Source organism: Chrysemys picta, chromosome 10 (assembly GCF_011386835.1).
Source record: "Chrysemys picta bellii isolate R12L10 chromosome 10, ASM1138683v2, whole genome shotgun sequence".
Classification (NCBI taxonomy): Eukaryota; Metazoa; Chordata; order Testudines; family Emydidae; genus Chrysemys; species Chrysemys picta.
The window spans coordinates 83,731,701-83,750,975 of NC_088800.1; the positions used below are offsets into that span (position 1 = coordinate 83,731,701).

Genomic DNA, 19,275 nt, shown 5'->3' on the forward strand with positions numbered 1-19,275 from the left:
AGTAGTGGGTAAAATTTTTAGAACAGAATCCATGGCCAGATTTGCCAAGATTCACCAATGGTAGCCACTCAGTTAGGAGTTGTAAAATTCTTCCATTTTGAATAAACTGAAGTTTTATTATCAGGTAAAGGAAACTCCTCCTTTGGTGTATATTTTTAATCTGTCTGCATCAACTTTTAACACAAGTGAAAACAAAACCTCTTTTGTATTCCAAGGTTTTTCCTTTGTGAACCCACGAACATGGGATATTCGTTGGCTTTCTTGGTTCCCACACAGCTCTATGGGAGATCCAGCCAGGGCTCTGTAGCTATTATCATTATTAATTGTACAGCAACATACAGGGGCATAGTGCTTTATAGACCGATAAAAGACAATGGGCCAAATCCTGCTCTGTCTTACCAGCATAATTCCATGGCCGAATGTGGTGTATTGAAAACTGTGTTCAAATTACAAGCTATCATTTTAAGTATAAGGGGTTTCCTGGTCCTGCTTGCAGGCTAGGAAGCTCTGTAGGGAAGCTTGTGGGTCTTCAGCACTCAGTCTGCAAAGAGCCAGTCTAGAGCAAGATGGGGTGAGTTGTGCCTCTCTGCCCGAGGGAGGAGCCTGCTTTGTTTCTCTCTGTTTTTTGGTTCTTGTGTGATAGGGTTCCAGATTCTAAGAAATAAAGTTGTGGTACATTGCAATCTTCCAGAAAGAGTAGTTTATGTTTTTATCTAACTTCTCTGTGTGTATGCCATGAACACAACAACTATCTGAGGGGGGCCCAATGTCCTTGCCTCAGAGAACTTGCAGTATACGTGAAGACACCACATGGTGAGCGATGGTAACAAACATTGGGGAAGCCAGGGGAAGGCGGGGCAATGCCTAGGACAGTAAGAATATGTGGTTGCTTTGGTTAGTCATGTGCACATCCTGTCCTACACTTGTGCTAGAGCTGGAATGTGTAAATATCCACCTGTCTATGGGGGCTATGTGTGGAGCCAGAATTGGATTGACCTTTCAGCACGCCACCGCGGAGCAGCTCCAAGACAGCAGGGATGTTTGACCACAGAAAGAGTCTGGCAGGAGGTCTTTAAGTTGCTAGATGTGTCTGTGCTGAAAAGCATTACCTGCTGAGATGAAACTGCTTGGCTGCCTTCCCCTTGTCTCCAAGGCAAACATAGACAGTTCTATTCATACCCGCAAGAAATACATATTTCAGCATTTGATTTCTGTTTTGTTTTATCTAACTCCATGGAGTTTGGATGTCTTTCTCATCTTGTATCGTGCTTTATATGCAGTCTCTTTGATTCAGTGCTCTCATTGCATTCATAAAGAATGACAGTGGTATTTTTCCCATGGAGCACGGGCTTCTGTAAACGAAAGGAAAACTTGTTGCTGAAAGAGAGGACAGACAAGTAAGGATGCTGGCAAACCCCTTTAATGGCCAGTGACACAGTTTTGAGTGCCTCAAGTCCCACTGCAGAGGAACAAAACTTCCCTTCAAAAGTACTTCCTTTGAATTCTTTTGTAAAGAGATGGGCCCAAATTGTAATTTTACATTGAGATTTCATGCCTCTGAAAGCATTTGTTCAGCCAATTACAGAACTTGGGGCAAGCTGTGAAATGTAGCTCTGGATCAGGGTGAAATGTAGCCCTGAAATTTAAATCCGGATCAGCTCAGATTCCAACCCTTTCCCTACCCACAGTTCAGAGAGCTTTGGATCCAGGTTTTCCCCTTTCGTGCCTTTGCTAATGCTTGTTTTGTGGGCATAACTTTGAGGACTATTTGTTTCAACCTCTCTGTGATGTTGCACTCCATATGCTTTATAAACATATGTTTACAAGTGTGAATATGATGTAACTGGAATAGGCTTTATGCAAAAGGTCTCTTGTAAAGTATCATTACAAAGCTTATGTTCTACTGAGTGTGTTCATCCTATTTGTATGTATGCATCATTCTTGTATCTAAAACTAGAAATATGAAATATTACTCTGAAGTCCTATTGTAATTATGCGAAGCGTGGGCCATTAATGGTGACTTGGAATCTTGATGGCTCCCATTACCTAGGACAATTGGTTGTGAATGGCTCTGTTTACTTGTAAAACTTCCTGGGTATGTGCTGCCGGCCAGCCTTGGAAGAATGGAGACTAGGGGTCTCACAGGACATGTGACCATGTCACATGATACTGGAATCCATCTTAAACCTGATGCTTTTCCATTTAGAAGGAAGGGTGGGAACTCAGAGAGAGACAAAGGATTCCCGCCTTGTGCCAAAGCTATAAAAGGAGGTGGAACAGAACAAAGGGGGTCCCAGTCACGTGGAATCCCCTTCTTTTCACCTAAAATGCCTGCTGGAACTAACAAGGTCTGTACCAGGGGAAAGGATTGGGCCCAGACTAAGAAGAAGTCCAGTCTATGAAAGAAGCTTATTGGAACATCTCTGAGGGTGAGAGTTTATTTGTAATCGGTCTCTTAATGTATTAGGTTTGCGTGTTTTGTTTTATTTTGCTTGGTAACTTACTTTGTTCTGTCTGTTATTACTTGGAACCAGTTAAATCCCACTTTTTATACTTAATAAAATCACTTTTGTTTATTAATTAACCCAGAGTAAGTGACTAATACCTGGGGGAGCAAACAGCTGTGCATATCTCTCTATCAGTGTTATAGAGGGCAGACAATTTATGAGTTTACCCTGTATAAGCTTTATACAGAGTAAAACAGATTTATTTGGGGTTTGGATCCCACTGGGAGCTGGGTGTCTGGGTGCTGGAGACAGGAGTACTTGCTGAGCTGTTTTCAGTTAAGTCTGCAGGTTTGGGGGCGTGGTTCAGACCCTGGGTCTGTGTTGCAGCAGGTTAGTGTGTCTGGCTCAAAAAGACAGGGTTCTGAAGTCCCAAGCTGGCAGGGAAAATGGGCTCAGAGGTAATCTCAGCACATCAGGTGACAGTCCCAAGGGGGTCTCTGTGACTGAACCCATCACACTCTCCAGTACTGTAAACAAGCAGAAAAGGGTACTTGTGAGTTTTCATCTCAGCTTCCACCTGAGACAGGCCCAGGGCTGATCCATGTTCCAAACCCTCGCCAAAGTTCAGGGTATCCAGCTTCTGGGGATTTGGTCCTGGCCTCTCTCTAATTTCCAGAAGCTCCCGCTAATGTAATTCTGGGAGATGATGTGAACTCCTGCCCCTGTTTTCTCCATCTCCACATCTTTGTGTGGCACCATTCCATGGCATCAGGTTGAAAGTCATTTAGGCTGAGTTGTACATGCACCAAAAATACCAAGGGAACTTAAGCCCTCTGCCGCCACCCAAGATATCATGTATCTTGCTGTCAGTGGCAGAGCTGTTCACATCTGCGATTCTCCCTGGTTATTCCATTAGCTTTGCTACATAACAGATGAACAAGTGCGGCAGGGTCTCAGCACTGCAGGTTGCCAGCTGCTGATAAATCACCGTATGCTGAAGATCAATTGTTTCCTGTTTATGATGTGAAATATCTGTGTGTGCCTGAGCGGGTTACTCTCTTTCAAACGGAGAATTCCCAGATGGGCTCGAATCCTTGGTAATGTTGAAAACACTTTAAAAACAATAACAAAATAAGCCCGTTTTCCAAACCAAGCTCCCTGAAGGCCAGGGCTTTGTGTAATGGGGCTAGTTGCCATTTCACACCTCTCCTACCACTCCTTTGCTAGACCGCCATTGCTGTCTGTCTGGAACTGGAGAACTCGGGATCCCAGCTCATCCAAAGCTTGCAAGTATGGACCAATTCTAGAGCTGAGTTTTGCACATGGCCCCTTTCTTCCTAATGGACAGAACCCAAACACCTGAGGTGAACAGTGTAAGACGTTAGGGTGATCAAAATGGAGGTGCAGATGTAACACAAACACGTCACGAAATCTGTTTTCTGCAGACAGGCACTCAGGTACCACAGAACATGCTCCGAGGAGAAAGTTATACCTTAACACACTCTAAACTGCCTTCACCACCATAGAAGTAGATCTCATCATGAAACAGGCTCCCCAAATACCCCAAGAGAACCTGCTTCAATACAGAAATAAAACCCCCTTCAACCACACAATCCTAGTTGTCACCTGTGGTTTGATATGGGGGGTATCATCAAACTACAACCCAGCCTCGATGGGGACCCCATCCTGAAATAAATCTTTCCTGAACCCCCTCTTCTGGCCTTCAAACAACCCCCAACCTCTCCAAGCTCATCATCAGAAGCAAGCTCCCCACAAACTAAGACACACCAACTCAACACAATCCTTGACTTTAGCAAAGCTTTTGATACGGTCTCCCACAGTATTCTTGCCAGCAAGTTAAAGAAGTATGGGCTGGATGAATGGACTATAAGGTGGATAGAAAGCTGACTAGATTGTCGGGCTCAACAGATAGTGATCAATGGCTCCATGTCTAGTTGGCAGCCGGTATCAAGCAGAGTGCCCCAGTGGTCGGTCCTGGGACCGGTTTTGTTCAACATCTTCATTAATGATCTGGAGGATGGCGTGGACTGCACCCTCAGCAAGTTTGCAGATGACACAAAACTGGGAGGAGTGGTAGATATGCTGGAGGGTAGGGATAGATACAGAGGGACCTAGACAATTAGAGGATTGGGCCAAAAGAAATCTGATGAGGTTCAACAAGGATAAGTGCAGAGTCCTGCACTTAGGACAGAAGAATCCCATGCACTGCTACAGACTAGGGACCAAATGGCTAGGCAGCAGTTCTGCAGAAAAGGACCTGGGGATTACAGTGGACGAGAAGCTGGATATGAGTCAGCAGTGTGCTCTTGTTGCCAAGAAGGCTAATGGCATTTTGGGCTGTATAAGTAGGGGCATTGTCAGCAGATCGAGGGACGTGATCGTTCCCCTCTATTCGACATTGGTGAGGCCTGGAGTACTGTATCCAGTTTTGGGCCCCACACTACAAGAAGGATGTGGAAAAATTGGAAAGAGTCCAGCGGAGAGCAACAAAAATGATTAGGGGGCTGGAGCACATGACTTATGAGGGAACTGGAATTGTTTAGTCTGCAGAAGAGAAGAATGAGGGGGGATTTGATAGCTGCTTTCAACTACCTGAAAGGGGGTTCCAAAGAGGATGGATCTAGACTGTTCTCAGTGGTGCCAGATGACAGAACAAGGAGTAATGGTCTCAAGTCACAGTGCGGGAGGTCTAGGTTGGATATTAGGAACAACTTTTTCACTAAGAGGGTGGTGAAGCACTGGAATGGGTTCCCTAGGGAGGTGGTGGAATCTACATCCTTAGACGTTTTTAAGGCCCGGCTTGACAAAGCCCTGGCTGGGATGATTTAGTTGGTCTTGCTTTGAGCAGGGGGTTGGACTAGATGACCTCCTGAGGTCTCTTCCAACCCTGATATTCTATGATTCTATGAACACAGTACCAGACCCTGCCAGAACAACAGATGCAAAATCTGCAGACATATCTCCACTGCTACAATGATCAACATGCTCCACAACACACATTTCAAGATCCAGGGGTCACAACATGGCTATCACAACATGTGGGGTACCTCATCCAGTGCACTAAATCCTGCAATAGCAACTATGTGAAACCAGACAATCCCTACGCTCTCAATGAACTCACACAGGGTGTTTTTGTCTTTTATCATTTTCCTAGCACCCATGGCTGAACACTTTTCACAAAACAATCACTCTATATCTAACTTATCCGTCCTCATCCTCAAAGAAAACCTGCACAGCCCCACTTTCCAAAGACGAGCCAGGGAGCTTAAATTCACAATTTTGCTAGACATGAAAAATCCTGGACTGAACGGAGACACTGGATTTATGGCTTATTACAACAATCTGTATCCCAGTAACAACCCCTTCCTTTCCTCCCCCTCCCATTTGCTTTTCCTCCCTATGACTGGAGGGCGGTTAACAGGCCACTTTACCTTGAATGGTTCCTTGAAATATGTGTGAACTATGTATGCTAAACAATCTATTCAAATCTTATATTTAGCAGTGACATTCCAGCCAGACACTACAGACCTATATAGGTATAACTGTCACTCAGGGGTGTGAAAAATGCACAGCCCTGAGTGACGTAGTTACACTGACCTAACTCTGTCCCTGTGTAGACAGTGCTATGTCGGTGGGAGAGCTTCTCTCTTTTCCTGCACCAGTGAAGCTGCGCCACTGTAGTGCTGTACGTGAAGACAAGCCCTTTGAGTGAGTTTCCCAGACCTGAAGAGCTCTTTGGAAGCTCAAAAGCTTGTCTCTCTCTCTCTCATCAACAGAAGTTGGTCCAATAAAAGATATTACCTCAGCCACCTTGTCTCTCATGCAGGACTAGATGCAGATACAATCTAGAGACAAATTCTGTAGCTTGAGTTCATTTCTGTATGGAATGGAGACCAGGAAAAACAGGACTGGTTTTGGTCTTGCAAAATCTTGTTGGTCAGGATTTTGGTGGCAAGGGCAAATTCCTAACTCAGTTCCAGAACCAAATTGTGCAGTTGGCCCGAAGCTCAGGTCCCGCACCTTTTGGGGTGTTTGAAATGTGAATCAGAATCTGGTGGCTCGTGTCGTGTTCTGTCCCTAGAGAGGGGATGTGCAAACATAGGCTGGACCTAGGACTAACCAGGAGAATCACTGCAAATTCCACCCTTCCCAGTGGCTAAGGAGTGTGGGTGGGAAAGGCCTAAGGTACCTTCTCCATCTCTAACTTCTGCAGGCCAGCTCTTCAGCTGGTGTGACTGGGGAAAGCTCTGCTGACGTTGATGCCGCTGTACCCATTTACATCCTGCTGGAGATGCAACCGTTTGAGCCTATGAAATTTGGAAATAGCTTTTTCAATTAAAATAAATAAATAAATGGCAGCCGTTCTTCCTGGGGCCTGGGTCTATCCTGGGAGTGAGGCTCAGGTCACTTTAATTCCCCTCTTTCCTACTTGAAAGGCGATTTCAGACTGAAACGCTGGTACCCACATCCCGTCTAGAAAAGGCCTTTCGCCCATGAGATCACAAAATCATCTTTGCGGGATCCCGGGGAGCAGGAGAGAGTCAGACAAGGGCGGGGGACGGGGAGGAGAGCAAAGTCTATTTGACCACATGCCTCTCTTCAGCGGTGTAGACTACTGAAGACAAATGAGCTGCAGGAAACATTTCCTGTGCCTAAGGCTCATACTCAGGAGGGAGACGTTCACAGTACAGGTCAAGAGTGGAAAAATGAAGACGAAGGGAAAACAGATAGGAGATCCATCTTCCCTTATAAAATCCCCAGAGCAGGAGGCATTTGGAAGTCATTTTTCATCAGCCAGAGAGGCTTTGTTGCTGGCCCTTAAAAAGCCATTATTTTACCCATGTACCTTCTATATTCTGTGGCATGGGGAAAGAGTTCTCTCAACCTGCCCATGGATTTGCATAGCTTCCTCTGGGATGTTGCAGGGGACAGTATTAGACAGCAGTGCCCAGGCTGGGATCTGTAGCTCTGTGACGGGGAAGTGGGTGGATGGCATATTTTCAAGCATTGTTTAGTTTACATTGTTGTTAAAAAAAGAAGTGAATTTATTGCTGGTGAAAAGTACGGGAAAGACCTTGGAGACTGAAATAGTTTCGCTAAAGACTGGGCATATCGCTCCACCCCATGCTTAGCATTGGTTTGGTTGGCAGCTGGGGAAGTGGCAGAATTCCAAGGGTTAAAGAAATAAAAGCAACCCCATCTGATGTCACTTATCTAGTAGAGCATATGTTCAGACCCGGCCTCTGTTTATAATCACTCCATAGGCTGTGCTGTCCAAAAAGTAGGTACGCAGAAAGAGAGGCCAGACTGGGTCTGGCAGAAAACTTGGCCCCTATAAAAATGTATTCCTAGAACTTCTAGCTATTGGGAGGTAGGAAGAAATTTTCCCAGGGGCAGGTTATCCCATAACTGCTTATTGCAGGGTATTTACACGTTCTTCTAAAGTAGCTGGTAGTGGCCACTGTTGGTAACAGAACTGTGGGCTAGATGGACACTGGGTCTCATTTGGTCTGGCAATTCCTATGTTCCTAAGAGTGTAAAACTTTAAAACAAATCCTCTTGGAGCTGCAAAGGAAATGAATGGTTGAGATTTACTGGTGTTAATACACAGGATACGGAGGAACAAGGAAATGGGGAGGGGAAAAGTCTGTACATCAGGAGGAAGGAGAGTCCCCAGTATGGTTAACGTGAAATTTCTCTCTGGAAGGAGCTCAAGAAAATTATGTTCCTTCTGAGTTTCTCTCTCTCTCTCTTCTTTTGGCTTATAAAAACACCTTGGCTCGGATATTACATCAGCTTTGACTTTTATTAAAACCCCCTGTTCTGGTTGTGCAGTTTTCATGCTGTTACATAAAAGTAAAACTTTATGGCAGGAACTAAAATTAGGAAGGAAACTTTTTTGTTGTTTTGATTTATAAGACATTCCGCATTCTGTGCGTTCTGAACACTTGGAGGGTACAGCTTTCAAATGACTGCTGCTGATTTCGACGAGATTGAGCCCTGGCTTTGAAAATAGAGAGTTTGAAGAAGAATACGTGATTGACATCCTTCCTTCTGCCTGCTGTGTTTAGCATGTGCTCAGGTAGGCAAGGCCCCCATGGGCTTAGATTGCTCTTTCAGGATAGGGCCCCAAGAGATGAACAAGGATAAGAGCATTGCATTGCAACTAGGACAGGCTGAGTTTTGGTCTTTGCAAAATCAGCTGTTGTCCAGTTCTGCTTTTGGAGGAGGTGTGAGAGATTGGATAAGAGTTTGGTTTGCATCTATTTCTAATTGCAATTGCGCTTCAGCTGGTAACTTCAGCACACTGAAATGCCACTCATGAGAAAGATTGATTGGCACACACAGTGTGTGTGTTTGTGTGTGTGTGCGCGCACACACACGAAGTTGTTAGAACAAAGGACTGGGAGCTGGGAAGTCTCGGACTCTAGTCCTCATTCTACCACTGGGTCATTGTGAGACCTTGTGAAAGTTACTTAACCTCATAGACTCAGGGCTGGTCTACACTGGGGGGGGATTGATCTAAGATACACAACTTCAGCTACGTGAATAGCGTAGCTGAAGTCGAAGTATCTTAGATGGATTTACCTTGGGTCCTCACAGCACAGGATCAATGGCCGTGGCTCCCCCGTCGACTCCGCTACTGCTGCTCGCTCCGGTGGAGTTCCGGAAACGACGGGGAATACGTTCGGGGATTGATATGTCGCATCTTAACGAGACGCGATATATCGATCCCCAATAAATTGATCGCTACCCGCCGATACGGCAGGTAGTCTGGACGTACCCTCAGAGACTTTAAGGCCAGAGGGGACTATCAGGATCATCTAGTCCAAGGATTCTCAAACTTCATTGCACCATGACCCCCTTCTGACAACAAAAATTATGACAAGACCCTGGGATGGGGGGACCGAAGCCTGAGCTCGCCCAAGCCCCGTGGCCCAGGATGGAGGGCCAAAGTCAAAGCCCCAGGGCTTCAGCCCCAGGCAGGGGGCCTGTAACCTAAGCCCCACCACCCAGAGCTGAGGCCCTCAGGCTTCAGCTTTGGCCCTGGGCCCCAGCAAGTCTAAGCCAGACCCACTTTGGAGTCCCGACCCACAGTTTGAGAACCACTGATCTAGTCTAACCTCCTGCCCACCGCAGGCCACAGAACCTCACCCCACCCACTCCTGTAATAGACCCCGACCTCTGGCTGAGTTACTGACGGCCTCAAATCATGGTAGAAAGTTACAGAGATTCCACCATTTACACTAATTTAAACCTGCAAGTGAACTGTGGCCCAGTGCTGCAGAGGAAGGCAAAAAAAAAAAAGGTCTCTTCCAGTCTGACCTGGGGGAAAATTCCTTCCCAACCCCAAATATAGTGGTCAGTGGAACCTGAAAATTTCATCAAGACCAACCAGCCAGGCCCCAGGAAAGAATTCTCAGTAGTAACTCAGAGCCCTCCCCATCTAGCGCCCCATCACCAGTGACTGGGGATATTTGCTACTAGCAGTCGCAGATTAGCTAGGTGCCATTGTAGGCAGCCTTATCATACTATTCCCTCCATAAACTTCTCAAGCTCTCTGAGCCTCAGTCTACCTCTCAGTAAAATAGGTGTAAATAATCGTAACGCACTTTACAGTGGTGTCGAAGGTAAAGCTGTGCAAATCATTGATTTTTGTTGTTCTCTGGAAATTCTGAAAGCCAAAATAAAAAGTTTTATTTTGGGACAAAGTGGCAATGAAATTGTTTGATAAATCAAAAAGTCAAAATTTGCTTCATATTGATTTGGGGCATTTTGACAAAAGCCAAGGATGACTAGAGTCACAAAACATAGGAGAAGGAGGACAAGGATGAGTCACCACAATTTTTTTGCCCAGCTCTTATTGTGAGCCTTAATTAATGTCTGTAGAGATGTGAGATCCTGTTTTGAAAGGTCTTATGGAAGAGCAAAGATGGGAGACGGGCTCTTGGAAGACAGTTACCATGGTGTTGCAATTGCCTCCAACTGATAAAGTAATAAGGTTCAAACTCACCCTACCTCACACAAGCCCCGAGTAATTAGATTTTGTGTGAGGAACTAAGTGGGAATTGAGAATGATGTAATTCACCTCCCAACTTTCAGGTGGACCATGTTCCAGCAACCACTGGCATGCCACACCTCCTCTGCAATGGTTCCATATAGAGCAGGCTGGGAATTATTCAACTAAACTTTTTTCATTGGAACATGCTGATCTATTGAAATAAAAAAAAATTGCAGGAAAGGGTCAGTTTTGACTAATTTCTGATTTCAAAAAGTTGTTGAAAACAAAAAGGTTTTAGAAACTGATAACATTTCCTGTTTCAACATTTTTGAAACAAAAAGTTTTTGTTTTGAAATGGCTTTTCATGTAGAATTTTAAATTATATTTTTTTAAATGTCAACATTGAAATAAAACATTTCAAATTATTGAAACTAAACATTTCAATTGATCCAAACTGTTATTTTTTCCGGATTTTTTGGTTCAGGGCAATTTTTGAGATTTCAACTTCCCATGGGAAAATTCTTTTAAATCTAGAAAAAAATTGCAGAATGGGAAAACGATTTTCCACCCATCTTAAATTTTAGGTCATTGGATCGGCATAAATGAGGAATCTTCCAAGAAGACCTCAAGCCCAGCCCGATGGGCACTCTGGAATGGCTCTGCACAAGAGACCTTCTCTAGAGCTCGGGTTGCAGAGAGTTCTTCCCTGCATGAAGAACAGGAGTACTTATGGCACCTTAGAGACCAACAAATGTATTCCCTGCATGGCTGCTATGGCAAGGGATTCATTGGAAAGGGGCTTCTTTGAAGGAATTTTCAACACTTGAGGAAGATCACACTCCTTGCCTAGTTGTGTTCATCTTTGGATGTCACCAAAATAAACGACCCTAAGATCACCACTCTCCTATTCCAAGAAACATGCCTACACATACCAGAGTTCTGATGTTGTGAAGCTGGGATCCCACTATATCGGTGCTTTAGAGAAGATTCTCCATGGTGGGGAAGGGAGAATGTGGGGATGAGGGTCAAACCTGACGGCCTCTGAGTTTCCTTCCAGCCCCAACGTCTGTGCAACCGGCTCCTGCCTTTGGAAGATTTACAGAGCAACAGTAAGTATTTCACCAGCTTTTTATTAATAATGCAGCAATAAAAAAGGTGCAGCCTTTCTCTCCAAGGACTTGCAGAGCTTTTAATAATCCAAGGAGGATTTAGCTCTTCCCAATAGGTAGAATTTACTAGTGGGCATGCTTTACTGCTCCTTTGTTACACTGAGGCTGTTCCCCTATCATCTAAGTGTGAACTGAGGCTCTGTGATGGGCTAGCTCATAAATCTCTGGTATCTAAGCCTTTTCTTTCTATTATTTTAAAAATAGGGAAGAGGAGGGGAGATCTGGACTAGACAGATCTGAGGTGTTTTGGAGAGCACTTTAACCCTTTGAGTTCCTAGAGGCTCCTGGACAGCACAGGATGGTTTGTGTGAAGGGAAGGCTACTTCACAGGGGCTTTTTAAAGCAGGCAGTTATATCAAGCAATTAAATCCTAAATGACAGCTTAAAGAGCTCCTCTGGAGGTTTAATAAGTGTAGCACTATATATAAGAAGTAAATCTGGCTGCATTACAATCACTTTGAACGACTTAAGCAGTAAATGCAGAACTCTGCTCGTATTCAGCCGTTATCTGGGTAATGTTGCTTCACTTCTCATTCAGGTTCAATCCCAATGATGCCAGAGGTGAGCTCGAGCCGCAGAATTTGGATCTAGATCAAGATTTTGAATCTCACAACATTTGTGGTAGGAAGTTTGGGGGTGGGGATAGGGGAAAGAGTTAGATCCAGGGTTTTGGTTTGGGGCCACCTTGAAAATGATACCAAAATGAAACACTAACGACAGACTAACTGGAAGTGAGGAAACCGACTGACTAAAAGTACTATGCCAAAATGCTGATATGTTTCCCTCTGCTGTCAGTGTGATGTCAGTCCCCTGAAAGAAACGTGTTCAACCCCTGCTACCTTATGTCTGATCTCTCAGAGGCAAGGGAGTAGGGAACTTTGCACAAGAGCAGCCTGAAACACAGGGATTTAGATTTGCAGGAGTTTGAGCAAACATTTTCTTCACCATTCCCTTGCTGTGAGGGATTTGATTTGAGTTTCAAGTTGAAGTATACCCTGAAATTCAGCTAACACCACCGGGGTGTGCTTGATTTCCACCCAAAACCACAAACTGATCCAGATTGCATGAAACTTGGCCCCAGGTTCATTTGAAGTTTGGTTCTGGTTCCCCAGTATGTTCACAGACATCCGTGAGAGTTCTGATGAACCAGGTCTGAATTCCAGGTTTGTAGCAAAATCTGAACCCCGGGAAGCGTTGCTAACACAGTTTGACATCAGCCTGTTTTCCTTTTACTTATGAAATGGTGAGACTCTAGAGCTTGGTCTCACATTGAACCCTCTCTTCCTTAACGGAAACTGCCAGCAGAATTAAAAACCTCTTGGTTTTGTGAGAGAAGTAGAAGGTCCCAACTCACAGCTTTCCTATGCTGCAGACAGCTGGTGTTTTCTTGGATATGGCCTGTCAGCTGACTCTACCATGAGTATTTGCTATATAGAATTAATCATCTCATCACAATACAGCCAGGTTGAAATCTAAGGTCGCCTGTGAAAATGGGCTTGGCAACCACAACCCCTAGTGGCACATCTAGTGCATATGACTAATCTACGATACAGTATGGCATGGTGCACTGTGACTGGCCCTCTCTGCTCGGGAGATGCCCAGAACCAACATAGTTGGATTGTCATAAGTCACAAATGAGGTGCATGGATGAAGTATGTTGAGGAAGCTTGCGAACCATTAGGCCATGTTATGTTCTGGTCTTGCCAGCACTATCAGTGTCTCACATTTATGGCTCTAATTTACATGATTCCCCAACAATCCCAATGGACCCGCAGTCCTGACTTACCTTTATGCTGCTGCCATAATATTTGTCATATGTTGCACCTGCTGATGTTGGTTTAATTAGCACCTAAAGATTTGTATGGCGCTAGAGAGAGAGTGGTTAGTTGGCTTAGCAAGTCCTGTCTCTTTATTTTAGAGGGAGACTTACATCCTGCCATATTCTGTTTCTCTGGACTATTGCCAGCATTTACTGATTGAAGAAGCTATTTTCTGGAGCAATGGATGGCTCAGAAGAGTGGTAGCAAAATAGTCATGTATGTGTTCGTTCTAGGTCACTTGTTCACATCCAGCTCAGGTTGGTAGCAGCCAAAAGGTGTTACCATCTGATGGCTGTTCAGTGGTCTGTGTGGAAAAAGGTGTTGGGTGTCCCTCCAATTCCTTGTGGGCAGGTGTCTACATCATAAAATCCACCACCACAGCTGAAACCCTAGTTGGGAGCCTCAGCAAAAAGCCGTGAAGTCCAGTCTATGTATTCATGTAGCCTTCACCATTAGAGCATCTGACCATCATGCAGTCATTGAGACTTGTCCTCACCACATCCTGTGATACAGTGAAGTGCTGTCCTCATTTCACAGATGGAGAACAAAAGCACAAGGAAGATTAAGTGACTTGCCCAAGGTGACATAGGAAATTTGAGGCTCACCCCTGGTCTTCTGAGTGCTAGTGTAGTACCTGATCTACCAGACCACCCTTCCTACCTTCTGAACTCATCCTCTCAGTTATGATAGAGCTGGTCTGTCCAATTCGGGCTTGAGAAATGTTGACAGGGCAGTGAGGAGAACTTTGTGCTGCTACTTCCTCTGCTGTATCTGTTCTATGGTTAACTAGAGAAGGAAACAATCAGGCATGAAGAACTTGAGCAAATGCCGATTGAAGCATGGGCCCTGCATTTTGCCCTATGTGCAGATAAAAATGTAGAAGAAGAAAGATATTTTCTATATCTGCATAAGGACTAGGACAGACCTCAGTGAAGTCGTTGGCAAAGCAGTTTGAAGACACACAGTACTTCCTTCTGTTCTGAATTATGCTGGTGTAAATCAGTAGTAATTCCAGGAAAGGCATTAGAATTACACCAGCTATTTGTTTATTTATGTATTGCTATTATGGTACCAACTACATGCCTTAACCAAGATTGGGGCCCTATTGTAGTAGGTACGTGCAGATAGTAAGAGATAGTCCTGGTGCCAAAGAGTTTATGAGCTAAATAATTTTACTACTGGGGCAAGTGAGAGGAGATTCAGACTATGTTTTTCCATGTGCTCTGCCTCTGAAGAGATAGGTCTATAGAGGATGCTAACACTGACTCCGCACCAACCCTTCTCTACTTTCTGAGACCTACATTTTCCTCTTTCATGTATTGCACAGTTTGAAAAATGAACTTTGTATCCATTTTATCAAAAAGGATCTTGGGCTTTTTAAGCCTAGCTTTATCAACAGTGGGGAAAGGTCCTGTGATGGGCAAGAGGTCTGCTTTTGAAATTGAACAAATTGTCGTTTTATGGTTCCCGTGTGTGTGGGGTGCTGTAAATCTCTTAGCCTTTAACGCATCTGTTCTTTTCCAGCCACGCTACCAGCTTCTTGAGGAGGAGAAGGAGAAATGTCTGACATTTCCTGACGTCGGCTGTGATCAGGGCCCCCGGGAGCGTCTCAGAAAAGGTTTTTAAAGTAATATTTATGGATGATCACTGTGAATCAGGGCCCTAAAAGGTACAGAGAGAGGGCTGTTGTTCATTAATGTTTGGAAGCTGTGCACTGAGGATTTCCCTACGGAGGGACAAAAGAAATGGAGTGAAAGTGAAATAGCTTTAGAGTTAATCCAGCTCTTGGGTTTTTTTCTAAACATTGTCGTTGTTGTTAGTAAAAATCAGAACTTTGTTTAGAAAAGCAAAGCAATGAAATAATAATAATAATAAAAAAAACCTACCCACACATTTTGAGAACAGTTTTCTTGGAAATGGTTTTCTTTTCAAAATTCCATAGTAAAAAAAGGTGATTTTTTTCTAATTGGGCTTATGAACATACCGTAATGTGGTGGTGAGGTTTTTTTTATACACATCTTCACACTAAGGACCTACCACTGCTAATGCACTAGGAACAAGTTCAGTGTGCTGATTTTTACTGAAGAATAATTTTCTTACTGTAGTGACCTGATAGCATTTTTATCAAACTAGAAACTGTCATGCTTTGCGTTCATAGAGTGGCTTTCATCTAAGGATCTCAAAGTGCTCAATTAAGCCTTGGAATCTTAATGAGTTACAAACCTTAATTAAGCCTCATAACATCCCTTGGTGATAGTGTAATATTATTAGCCCAGTTTCACAAAGAGGCCCGGAAAGATGACCGACTTGACAATTTTGGTGGAAAAGAACCTAGGAGGCTTGGCTTCCACTCTCTTTCTCTAAGGGCCCAATCCAATGCCCACATAAGTCAACTGAAAGTCTCCCAAAGACTTCAACTGGAGTTGGATCAGACCCTGAAATAAAAATTCCCCTTAAGTTCCACAGAGCTAGGATTTCACCCTCTAGCAAGCAAGGCTACATCAGATCTGAACGACATCTTTCATGCTGCAAAGAAAATGCTGAATTACCTCCGATATAGCTCCTTGATTTACTCCATTGAATGTGTACGGCACATGGGTTCCAATTCCGATCTGAATTCCACAGGTGTAAATTTAGAATAATTCCATTTGCTTTAGTGGAGTTTCTTTGGTTTTGCACTGGTGATTTGGATTTGGCCTGAGATATGTAGGACCATACAGTGCTAAAAGACCCTACCTAGAGATTCCTGCATAGATGTTGGTGTTTGTATTTTATGGGGTTTCAGCATTAACACTGCATTTCTTGCTTCTGGAAGGGGCAGATATCAGACCCGCTGGGGTTGTCTGAACATATTTTGTTTTGTTTTTTGTGATTTAATTTTTTAGTATTGTTTGTAATGATGCTATTAAACTAGAGTGGGAAGAAAGTGAGAGTTGTTTCAAGTAGAAGAGAAGCTGTCACTGTTGTGCTATAGGGTAGGAAGATCTGTTGACTCCAATGTCTTGTCAGTGGGGTCAGCAAGGGAAAATTTTAGTTGAATATTAGGAAAGATCCTTATGGGCCAAATGTCAATGAAGTTGCACCAGGGTTGTGTATAATTCTAATAGTTCAGGTGATGGAGGAAGCTTGCCACGGGTTACTGCAGAATTGCCACAGATGGAGGCATGGAAAACTAATCCTGAAACCTTTCTATAAATACAAGATGCTTTCCTAATAAGGAAATCAACCTTGCATTGCAGCTGGGGGCGGGGGGGGGGGGGGGGGAATACACTAGAAAAGACCCACCAAATGTTCCATCAAACCAAACTGATTTCCTCTCCTGCCATGAGGTAACAGATTTTGTTTAGCATTCTTAATAATGAAGTCACTGCACAAGGCTACAGTGCGGTAGACTGTCATCTTGCTGCACCGATGTATGCACCTACCTACCTTACAAGAATATATCCCATAGGATGGCAGCTGCTCCATCCCTCAGTAACTGAGTTAATACATCTAGCAGATGAAGAAGCATAGGAGTATATGTAGTAGTACTTTGCCTCATTGTCTTCAGCCATACCTTGCACTGTAACTAATGACCTTTGGAGGTGTCATCCATGTGTGATCTATATTTATATGAACAGAAGGGGCCATTTGCACAAAGGCATCCATAAGGCAAAATCCTCCGACCATGAACACAGATGATTCTAGTGCAAATCTACGTTGCACTGGGCAGAGGACAGGCTGTGAAGAACTCATGCAGGGTGTTCTCAAACCCTGCTTCATCTGCCTTAGTGCACTGGATACTCGGGGATTGAGGTGGCAGGTGGGAACATGGAAGGTGATTTGCTTCCTGATGCACTGATCCGACAGCCAGGTCTACCCTCCCTCCCAGGGGATGTGGTGGGGACAGGGTTTTAAAGCCATGTTGTTTACATCAGCAGAGCAGCTGCGGGAGATCTCAGGCCCACTGGCCTTTGTGAAACATGCCTGCAGCCTGCCCATTTGCTGCGGCTTTATATGGGGACTAAGATTTGGCCCGTAACCCATGCTTCCATCTAAGAGCATGCAGTGCCATCGTTCATTATGCACAGTCATTGGTTGTTCGTTGAGTCACTCAGAACCCCTTAATGGGTCTTATTCGTGAGCATTAGAATAACTTTCTTTCTTTTGCTAATAGCCTGGTTAGACCAAGAGACCGGCAGATATTTAACATTTAAGTCATTTAAGACTTAATTCTTCAGCTCCTACAGCATCTGCCAAAAATGGAGCATTTATCTGCTTTCCAAATTCACAAGGGGGCAAAGGCCATAAGCCAGCCTATAGCCTGCACTCCCACCCCTTCTCTCCCCCAGGTCACATGGAATGGAGCTTTGGAATCTTCTCCACATACTCCACTCCCTTTTCTTATTCACTAAATGATGGTTTAAAAAGCATTTGGCCTTGTACTCTTTGCACACACAGTCACTGAAGTCAATGGGGCTTTGGGTTGCACAAGGAATGCAGGGCCAACCTCGAAGTGTGAAACATTGCCAGGTGGGGCACCCGCTTTCAGATACCTCTGAGACATTTCATAGCATCAAAGAAGTTAGAGATGGAAGGGCCCCTCTAGGTCACATCTGTGGTGGTCTGCCCTGAGCAGGACATGATTGCTCCCTGCAGTAGGCTTGCTAATGCTTTACCCATCATTTTAAATGTCTTTCCAACATCTCTAGTTAAAAAGAAACCACCTCTTTCCCCTTCTCTTTCTTTTTACTGAAACTTTGCTTGGAACTGACAGAAAACTTTCCCAAAAATAACACTGGACTCTCTCCCAGCTGTGGGCGTTGTGACTTCTGAACAGGGAAGTCTGCAATGTGATTTGTTTCACGGCAGATTTCTGTCAGCTTTGGCTCCTCTCCATCCTGGCTGGTACCAAATTTACAAGGTTTCTCATTCCATTTTTTTTATTTCTCTCCCAGACTTACCTCTGACTCTCCAAGGCCTCTTCTTCATAAAGCTGTGAGGTTTTCTTGACATTGCCATCCTCAAAACATGGGGCAGAGAAACCCGTAAAAGTAGCCAACAAGCTTTGTGACTTTTTTTCTTTTTTCAAGACAGTCACTTCCTTCGGGACGACGTTAAAACATGGCAAAGAGGGAAGGGGTCATATTTTTGTTTTGTTTCCCATTTGAACTGTAATTTTTCTACTTGTGCAAAAAGAGTTCTGAGGAATTTTTGTAGGAGGAAAACAGGTTCAGCGATACCTGGGGGCTCTGAGAGAGGCCCTGGCTTCTGTGAGCTGAATGCTGGGATTGTTACTGCAGCAAACTTCCTTTTGAAATCAATGGGAATTTTGCCTCAGTAAGAATTGAGTAAAAACGGAAGGCACGATCCTCAGCGGGGTGTAAATTGGCAAAGGTCTATTGAGTTTAATGCAGCTACTCCAATGTATACCAGCTACGGATCTGGCCCTGAGGGCCCAGTTGTATCCTCCTGGCTAGTGACACCCAGAAAGACAATTCCACGTTGTTCCTCTCTCATGGAATGCCCTCCAAATTCTTCCATTGGGAGAGAAGGGAAGACAAGTGGGTTGGAAACCAGTCAGGGACGTCCCTAGGGAAGTGCGGGGCCCGGGACATAGGTGCCAAGTTTCTAATCTGCCAGGGGGTGCTCCCCCCACCGCGGCTCTGCCCAGGCCCCGCCTTCACTCTGCCCCTTCCCCCAAAGCCCCACCCCTGCCCTGCTTCTTCCCACCCCCGTCCCGCCTCTTCCCCGCCCAGTTCCACCCCCTCGCCCCATCCCCTACTGACGCCGCAAAACATCTGATCTGCGACAGGCGGTAGGCACTGAGAGGGAGG

The 19,275-nt window shown here is 44.6% G+C and overlaps 1 protein-coding gene across 1 annotated transcript in view; it reads left to right on the forward strand.

The window, feature by feature from the left end:
- LOC101943176 (uncharacterized) overlaps positions 1-19,275 on the forward strand; it is a 73,068-nt gene that overhangs the window by 11,779 nt on the left and 42,014 nt on the right. Inside the window, exon 2 of the mRNA XM_042853063.2 lies at positions 14,984-15,077. The gene's annotated coding sequence lies outside the window, so the exon portion shown is untranslated. The remainder of the gene's footprint in view (positions 1-14,983; positions 15,078-19,275) is intronic.